Source organism: Barbus barbus (genome assembly GCF_936440315.1).
Source record: "Barbus barbus genome assembly, chromosome: 12".
NCBI lineage: Eukaryota > Metazoa > Chordata > Actinopteri > Cypriniformes > Cyprinidae > Barbus > Barbus barbus.
In genome coordinates this window covers 23201526-23209173 of record NC_136740.1, presented here as the reverse complement: position 1 = coordinate 23209173, position 7648 = coordinate 23201526, and the positions used below count along the sequence as shown (strand labels likewise).

Genomic DNA, 7648 nt, shown 5'->3' with positions numbered 1-7648 from the left:
CAGGCTTAGTTCTGCTTCTGCTTATAGCACGGCGTTACTGGATGCGTTCCCCATAAGCAGTCGTCAAAATGATGATGCAACGGGAGTTACCTTTTGATAGGGAATGCTCCGGTTATTCCCGTAACCTCGGTTCCCTGAGATAAGAGAACGAGCGTTGCGTAACTGGCCATGCTGTAGCTGCATGCGAATCGATGGCTGTCGCTTCAGTCGTTGATTCTGATGAAATGGCGCTCTGGGCCGACTTGTATAGCAAGTCGCCTATGGCGGGCTCAAGCGCCATTGGTTTGTGCAGTACACAATCGTTAACCAATCTGGCTTCAGTAACAGAGTAAACAGGAGTTTCTCCATAAGCAGTCGTCAAAATGACGATGCAACGCTCGTTTCCTTATCTCAGGGAACCGAGGTTACGTGAGTAACCGGAGCATTTTGTGTACTAGTACATAAAAACTAGACATTTAGTAAAACAAAGTAACACACTAAGTTTAGATTTTGCTGAGTCGTGTTAGGTTAAGTGACAGGCATAGCACCAAATAAGTGTTGGAAAATAACTAAAAATAAAATAAAAGTGAGGGTATCTATTTTAGTGTAGTTAGCTATACTTTTTGATAGCTGCTTGAAGTGTAGCTAACCACTTTTTCCAAACAGTAGATTCAGTGTAGTTCTGTATTGTGAACTGCTTTCAATTATGATTAGCATGTAGCTTGGCAAGCTACAGTTTCAGAGTATTTTCCCCAAACTGAGGTAAACACTCCCTGTTCAGTCAGTGAGTCTCTCAAAGGCTCTTTCATTCTCCTGTTCTTCCATGTTTTATTCAGTGTGGAAAATCTTAGTTAATTGGTCTGGAGTTGGCTTTTCATGGCTGTTTCCTTAACAACGGGGGAAAGACCCCTTCTCCCTCCCTTTTTTTTTCTTTCCAAAACCCTGCCCATTTAAGGCTGTACCACTTTTTTTCCCCCTTTTCCTCCCTCTAGCTCTCTCACTCTCTTTCCATGTCTCTCTCTGTTCTGAGGACTGTGACAGCTCTTCCTGCTGCTTGTAGCGAACGGCTGAAAGGGAGTGAACACGCGGCTGCTTGTAATACAAACTCAAGCCGAGTCACATACGCTGCTGAGCAGTCATTGGGCGGGACTGTGAAAACTCTTCTCAGTTTGGGCTGCAACGTATTGATGCCGTCAGTTCTGGACTAAACTGCCCAAGAAGTCTGATGAAGTGTGTGATGCTGTAGAACAGTTTTGAGATTTCTATGAGGTAAGTTTCTGACATTTCAGCATGCCAGATTTAGTGATAGCTATTACTTGATATAACTTTAGTAAACCTGTTGCACTGTATGAACATTAATAAGATAGTCTCTTTTTTTCTGAAAACATGTCTTGAGTTTATTTTTGTATTATCAACATTCTTATTTTGAGCATAAACCTCACATTGTCAGACTGTGTAAAACCAGAAAAAATATTAAAAAAATATTACATCCTAATAACTTAAGCAATTTAGCTTTTTGTAGTGAATAATTTTTTATGCTTTGATATTTTGTATGTATGTGTTATATATATATATATATATATATATATATATATATATACATACATATACGTGTGTGTGTGTGTATATATGTAAACAGTATATGTATATGGGTGTATATTTATGTATTTATTTTTGACTTATACAACTAAAATGCATTTTGTTTAATTTTTTTACATGAATGTGATGCTGAGTGTTGTAAGTATAGCAGTGTTGTAAGTATAGCGCTCTGGCACATGTCACATTTCTATGAATTTGTTGACTCATTCTCATGAATTATGTCCTGTAAGGTTAAGATTTATGACTACACCAATCAGAGATATCATCTGTGCAGATGGAAGTTATTTTAGATAATTTTGCACTGCATGAAGCATGTGCGTGTGTGTGTGTATAAATGCTTTTCTGCATGAGAGTTTGATCCAAGTTATGGACCGAAGCATCCCTAATATAACTGAGTTGTGTTAGGGCCAGAGCTGCAGCTGTAAATTGGTTAATGTTTTATACTTCTAAAAATAAACACCCAGGCTAATAGTGAGCTTATCTGCGGGAAGGTCAATAATAATGTAATGTGATCAGGTGGCAGAGGTGAGGGCTTCATGCATGGCTGTTGTTTCGTCAATTAAACGGGTTTCCTGTACAAGAGCCAAGTGAGTAGTTAAAAGCCCCTGTGTTTGCATGCCACACCTTTTTGCCTTTTTAGTTATTAAAAATAAACCATTTAAATTTACCTTTGACATGAAAATCTATTCAAATTCTCGCACCTCTGAGCAGCTGATTGTTAAAGCCTTTGTTTGTTTTGGCATGCAGTGTTAGTTTTGATTTATATCCCGATGGAGAGATGTGCAAAACTCGCAGCTGCTTTTTGTTTAGAGATGGCTGACTTGTGTTCAAATCCGTTCAACCCTGCTCTGAGCATCTGCTTTCTTCCACAGACGCTCTCTACTGTTGATCAGTGAGTCACCTTATCTTCTTTAGTGCTGGTAGATAATAATGTATAGTCTGTCGATTTAGGGAAGGTCAGAGGTCAGTCTCTAATCTAAATGCATTTGTAAATCCTGCTGCATCCACATTTTTGTGATGAAACGACTACAGCAACCCACATATTCACAAAATAATAGTGCTGACTAAGTAATCATCCTATGGCTTTTTATATTATGTTAATATTATTTACACTGCATAAATCTTTTTTGAAATTTTTTCAAATTTTTGTGCAATGAGCAGCTCGAAAGTAATACAATAGTTTTTTGTGAGACCAAAATGTATCAGACCAAACAAACAAAAATGTATCACTTACCACATTTATTATTATTATTATATTCACTTATGAAATTCCCTTCCACTCTTAAATGAAATATGGCATCATTAGATGTGTTGAGATTTGATGTCAATGACATTTGGTCACAAGTATCAGTGGCATCAAGCGACACTGTGTACTTTTACTCTCTGAATTTGACTCGGAGGTTCTGATAATGACTACATTTTGATATATATGTTTAACTCTGCACCCTCTCATTAGCTCTCAAATGTATCACCTCTCAAATGACTGCTTTGATAAGGCATAGCGAAGCCCTTCCCTGTCTTCAAAGTTTGTTTGATTCAGAGGAATATTTACACTGACACTCCTTTTGCTCTGAAGATTTGCAAAGTTTAATGACTGTCAGTCTGTGCTTTTAAACACCTCCCCAACATTAATTTCAGCTTTTGGCATAAGATACTTTTTCCCAAAAACGATATTTAAAAGTTGAAATAAGTTTACAAAGTGCTTTACAGAAAACATAAGTAAATAAAAAAAAAAAAACATTAATTTCTGAAAAAAGAGAGAGAAAAGTATGTAATAGAACTTAATAATAAAAATAAAAAAAAATAAGAAAAGTATCAGAAACCTGATCAGTGATTGGTTACTCCTAAATTCCTTAGCCAATCACAGCTGTTTTTGATCTGTTTGCTCTCACAAACCTGAGTATTTGTGCCATGTTAATACTTTAATAAAGCTCTGTGGCCAGTATGGGGTTAACAATGCCCACCCATCCATGGGAAAGATGGACCACATGCTTTGTGTCGTACAGTAATCAGAGGATCTGCATAATGGATCCAACATGTTTCTTGGGATCTGCAAAGGCCTCCAGGCTCAGATCGATCTGCAGATGAGCTCATTGTGCTATTTGTGGAGCTTTAGAGCTGGGATCACCTGAGGGTTAGTTGTCCTATCACCCACAAGCTCTCTGTGCTTTTTACACTGAACCCAAACAAGCAGGAACAAAACAGCAGATGCACGTGATTAATTAAATCCAAATAACTCTCGCTCCCATTTTGATAATTCATAATAATCATAATTTTCATCCTTAGGGTTTTAAAACTAAAACAAGTCTTATTTGCTTTTATTTTGGGGTTTTCGTAATGAGTAGAGATCGTGTTGTGTTCTCATCCATTTCCACATTCCCAAATGTGAGTGTTTTGGCCCTGTTGACCCTAGAGGTGGATTGGAGTCAAAGATCAGGGTACATGAAACATGCATTATTAAAAGAAGTGTTTTTCTACTCTGCATTTGCATAGAAAACTATTGAGGCACTTTGGCTCCATTTGAGACACACATCTGGTCCACATTAACACCATAGACCACAGCCTTCAGCCACACAACCCCCACTGACACCCCAGGCTGGCAAATACAGCCTCTGTTATATTGGGATCATTGAATGGTACCAAACACCCAACATAAGAAGAAAGGCTTTTAACTTTTAGCAGCATTATTGAAGTTTTGAATTGCGTCCCAATTCATTTACTGACACTATGCACCGAATGTATGTACAGGACTTTGTTGATGATAGGGAAGTACTTTGAAGTATGTATACAGTTTGTCTGTGTTGTAATGCCACTGCCATGACATAAAATTGCATCTTGTTTAAATATTGGCATTAAGCTGACTTCATTAGCCTACTTAACCTTCATTATTACTTCACTTTTCAGTCCATTTGTTTAAAAACCATCCATTTTTTTCAAATGAAAAGAGAACTTCACAAACTGTATGCTGCTGGACATGTGATTTCAGAGCATGTCTGCACATGAGGGGACCCACTAAAATAATATAATTCATTTAATTGTTTATTTAATTTATTTATATTAGTATATGGCTGGTCATGTAATCTCAACTTGTAAGATCCCATAAGGTGACCTGCGTCATATGAAAATAAATAAATATAATATATATATATATATATATATATATATATATATATATATATATATATATATATATATATATATAATTAAATATTTTGACAGTTTAAAAAAATATTTTTAATATACTTTAAAATGTAACTTGACAGCTGAATTTTCACGTGATCCTTCAGAAATCAACAGTGTTGGGGAAAATTAAGATGTAATTTTTAATGTAAAAGGCACTACAATATTGTGTTACTCCCTAAAAAAGGGAACTCATTTTGTTAGTTACTTTTTATGGAAAGTAGTGCGTTACGTTACTTTTGAGTTACTTTTTAAATCTGGTCAGGGCTTGCTTGCTTGTTTTTAATATAAAAAAGTTAGTAAAAGCCGTTTTCACAAGTCAAGTCAATATTATTTGTATAGCGCTTTTAACAATGCAAATTGTGTCAAAGCAGCTTTACAACGGCTTGATATAAAGCTGGGTGGCTTTATATCAGCTATACAGTATTTAGACGGGGAAATAGTTTGTCGAAATAGTGTCATTCTCCTTTGGCCAGGCAAAATCAGCAGTTTAAATCTAGGCTAAAGAATAATCAGATTGTGCAAAGGACTCATCTGTTTCCTGTGGTCTTGTCCCGATGGCCGTCTTGGAGACAGGGTCTTCACTGGGGATCAGTCTCTGGGGCTCATAGGTGTCCTGGCTGTAGAGGTCATCTCTAGGTGCTGATCCACCATCTGATCTGGATACAGTCTGGATCCGGGTGGCTACGGTGACCTCGGAATAAGAAAGAAACAGACTAATATTAGCGTAGATGCTAATTCTTCTAACAATGTAACAAGTACATCAGGTGTTTTGGGAAGTGTTCCCATTTCCGGTTGACCTAATTAATGCAGCCTTCCTTTAACGGGTTTGAATTATAGAAATGCGATAGTGTATTATGTGTAAGCCAGGTTAAAGAGATGGGTCTTTAATCTAGATTTAAACTGACAGAGTGTGTCTGCTTCCCGAACAGTGTTGGGTAGATTGTTCCAGAGTTTGGGCGCTAATAAGGAAAACGATCTCCTGCCCGCAGTTGATTTTGATATTCTAGGTATTATCAAATGGCCAGAGTTTTGAGATCGCAGCAGACGTGAAGGACTATAATGCGATAAGAGCTCACTCAAATACTGAGGTGCCAAACTATTCAGGGCTTTATAGGTAATTAGCAAGATCTTAAAATGTATACAATGTTTAATAGGGAGCTAGTGCAGTGTTGACAGAACCGGGCTAATATTGTCATACTTCCTGGTTCTAATAAGAACTCTAGCTGCTGCATTTTGAACCAGCTGGAGTTTGTTTATTAAACGTGCAGAGCAACCACCCAATAAAGCATTACATTAATCTAGCCTCGAGCTCATGAATGCTTGAATTAATGTTTCTGCATTTGACATTGAGAGTATAGGTTGTAATTTAGATATATTTTTAAGATGGAAAAATGCAGTTTTACAAATGCTAGAAACATGTTTTTCGAAGGAAAGATTGCTGTCAAAAAGTACGCCTAGGTTCCTAACTGATGACAAATAATTTACAGAGCAGCCATCAAGTATTAGACAGTGATCTAGGTTATTACATGCAAAAGTTTCTGGTCCAATAATTAACACCTCTGTTTTTTCAGAATTTAGCAGTAAGAAATTGCTAGTCATCCAGTTTTTGATATCAACTATACATTCCATTTAGTTTTGCAAATTGGTAAATTTCATCAGGTCATCAGCATAACAGTGAAGGCTAACACCATGTTTCCTAATGATATCTCCCAAGGGTAACAAGCAAAGCGTGAAAAGTAAGGGGTCAAGTACTGAGCCTTGAGGTACTCCACTGCACTTGTGACTGGTATGATACCTCTTCATTTACTGCCACAAATTGATGGCGGTCAGATAAGTACGATTTGAACCATGCCAGTGCACTTCCTCTAATGCCAACATAATTTTCTAGTCTATTTAAAAGAATGTTGTGGTCGATAGTGTCAAACGCGTGCTAAGATCCAGTAGCACTAATAGAGAGATACAACCATGATCAGATGATAAAAGCAGGTCGTTTGTAACTCTAATGAGAGCAGTCTCAGTACTATGATATGGTCTAAAACCTGACTGGAAATCCTCACATATATCATTTTTCTCTAAGAAGGAACAAAGTTGTGGTGATACTACCTTTTCTAATATCTTTGACAGAAAAGGGAGATTCGAGATTGGTCTTTAATTAATTCTTTGGGGTCAAGTTGTGGTTTTTTTAATGAGAGGCTTAATAACAGCCATTTTGAAAGTTTTTGGGACATATCCTAATGACAATGAGTTAATAATATTCAGAAGAGGATCTATTACTTCTGGAGCACATCTTTTAGGAGCTTAGATGGAACAGGGTCTAAAATACATGTTGTTGGTTTAGATGATTTAACAAGTTTATACAATTCTTCATTTCCAATAGAAGAGAATGAGTGGAATTGTTCCTCAGGGGATCTATAGTGCACTATCTGATGCGATACTGTGGCTGACAGCTGCATGGTTACAATGGTAATGTCTGCACCTGCTGATGTTATATTTTTTGTTAATTTAGCCACTGTATTAAATAAATACTTGGGGTTGTTTGTTTTCTTCTAAAAGAGACAGCAGTTTTTCTTCTAAGCAGATCTAGCAGTTTTTAATGCTTTTCTGTAGGATAGGGTACTTTACTGCCAAGCAATACTAAATACCTCTAATTTATGCAGCTGCGCTCGATTTTCCGGGCTGCTCTCTTTAGGGCCCGAGTGTGCTCATTATACCACGGTGTTGAACTCTTTTCCTTAATCTTCCTTAAGTGTAAAGGAGCAACCATATCTAAAGTGCTAGAAAAGTCAATCGTTTGTTACATCAAGTTGTTCTGAGCTACTGGATATGCTGAGGAATTGAGATAAGTCAGGAAGATTATTTATAAAGTAGTCTTTTGTGGTAGAAGTGA

General features: G+C 37.0%; 1 protein-coding gene across 2 annotated transcripts in view; it reads left to right on the top strand.

Moving 5' to 3' along the window:
* Nucleotides 1-290: 290 nt before the first annotated feature.
* The window catches only part of LOC306877900 (protein eva-1 homolog B-like), a 16026-nt gene continuing 8668 nt past the window's right edge, over nucleotides 291-7648 (top strand). Inside the window, exons 1-2 of one of the 2 annotated variants that reach the window (XM_079429930.1) lie at nucleotides 291-408; nucleotides 972-1248. The gene's annotated coding sequence lies outside the window, so the exon portion shown is untranslated. Of the gene's footprint in view, nucleotides 1249-7648 lie in introns of both variants that reach the window. The other variant, XM_079429931.1, reaches the window with a different exon arrangement.